Here is a 2,027-nt window from a genome sequence, read left to right as displayed (position 1 = left end):
TCAAAGCTACTGACACTGAAGGACAACTGAGCCAGTGTTCTAATCACAGCATAGTGAAGACACACAGCAGCACTTACATCATTGTTGCCATGATCACGAGCGGGTAATAGAGGAATGACCAAGGGCTGTTACCCATATAAGAGACATAAAGCATTATGGATGTGCCTCATCATGAGTTCTTTTAGGGTTTTCTGTAAAATAGACTTAACATGAAGCATACATTTCTGCTTTTCCCTATGAGCAGGTGATTGTTACCCAGGGTAGATTAATCTTTACCCTGATCACTATGGATACCAACTTTCCATCTCTTCCTGAACTACCCTTCAGCACAAAACCCTTTACCAAACTGTCCTCTCCCAACACAACCAAGATCTACTCTAGATATCCATGGCTACTAGGGAGAAATCGTTTTGTCAAGGTCTGTGTCCTGGGCATTATGTAGGCTGGAGCCTGTATTAATTATAGATATGTAAATGAGTGAATTATGAATTTGTATATTCATTCATTAATGTTCTATGGTGTTTTATAATGATTAGAATAATGGATTATGTACAAACAAAATGGAGTCTTTGACCATGTGACGTTAGGCTCTGAGAGAACAGGGATGGGCTCCTCCTCAGAGAGGGTATGTCTACACTAGCCCCCTAGTTCGAACTGGGGGGGTAATGTAGTCATACGGAGTTGCAAATGAAGCCCGGGATTTGAATTTCCCGGGCTTCATTTGCATGATCCCGGCCGGCGCCATTTTTAAATGCCGGCTAATTCGGACTGCGTGCCGCGCGGACTAGCTAGTTCGGATTAGGAAAGCATACAGCTAGTTTGGATTAGGAAGCCTAATCCGAACTAGCTAGTCCGTGCCGCGTGTAGCCGCGCGGCACGCAGTCCGAACTAGCCGGCATTTAAAAATGGCGCCGGCCGGGATCATGCAAATGAAGCCCGGGAAATTCAAATCCCGGGCTTCATTTGCAACTCCGTATGACTAAATGACTCCCCCTAGTTCGAACTAGGGGGGTAGTGTAGACATACCCAGAGCGAGCTAAAGAACTGGTACAGGCTGGATTTTCCTGCTTTTTGCCTGAAGGTTCTCTTTACCTCAGGTCCTGTTCCCTCCAGAGGGCCAGATGATAGAAAAGCACCTCAGAGGTTTCCCACCTCCGAGGGTATATAAGTCCTGGTACACCACACAAAGATTGCTGTCTATCCCAGTGCCAGTAGTCTGCATGGGTCATCATAGCACTCACATGAGAGACCGACCCTGCAGCAGCCTACCAGAGGGAGAAGAGGACACTCATCCATCCTATTTACCATCTGGCGTCTGTTCCATCTGCCCGCCGTCCTCTTCTTGGATCCCGATCCACCATCAAGGGACTTACCAGTGTTCCTCCCTGCGGGCCTCTAACCAGCCCAAAAAGTAGAAGGTCCTGGGCACCCCTACTCTGAGTCTGTTTTCCTTTTTGGGGGGTTTATGGAAGGGAAGGTTTCAGGTCAGTTCACAGGTGATAGACCCTGGGGGAGAAGCTGAATCTGCATCTTTCTGGATACAGCACGTATGAGCAGCAGCTTCTATATTTCTGGACTATTTGTTATCTTAGCCCTAGAGGTAACAGTCAGAGGTCAGGTCATGGAGCATGCTCTGTGGAGTACGTGGTTGTGTTATTGATACGGTGGTGGAGGAGCATAGAGTGTGTACTCTGAGTGGCGTTTCACTTCCCTGTGGGCTTGACTCAGGTCTGTCATATGTGACGAATGAGGGAAGCAGAACTGATCTGTGAACACAACCCACACAGCCTTGTGGATCAGCGTTGAGATGCTGCCGCTCCCTAAAGAGCTGAGATCACTTGAAAAGGTGGCAACATATCCCAGTGCCCTAATGGGAGCTCAGTTCTTATAGCCTGGCCCCATGTCTTTCACAGTGAGTAGGTCTACACTGCAATTAGACGCCTATCGCTGGCCTATGTCAGCTGGCTCAGGCTCGTGGGGCTCAGGCTGTCAGATTGGGGGTGGGGAAGGGCATCCCAGAACTCAGG

The sequence above is a fragment of the Pelodiscus sinensis genome, chromosome 1 (genome assembly GCF_052426305.1).
Source record: "Pelodiscus sinensis isolate ZL-2025 chromosome 1, ASM5242630v1, whole genome shotgun sequence".
In the NCBI taxonomy this organism is placed as follows: domain Eukaryota; kingdom Metazoa; phylum Chordata; order Testudines; family Trionychidae; genus Pelodiscus; species Pelodiscus sinensis.
Note: the sequence above shows the minus strand (reverse complement) of the source record.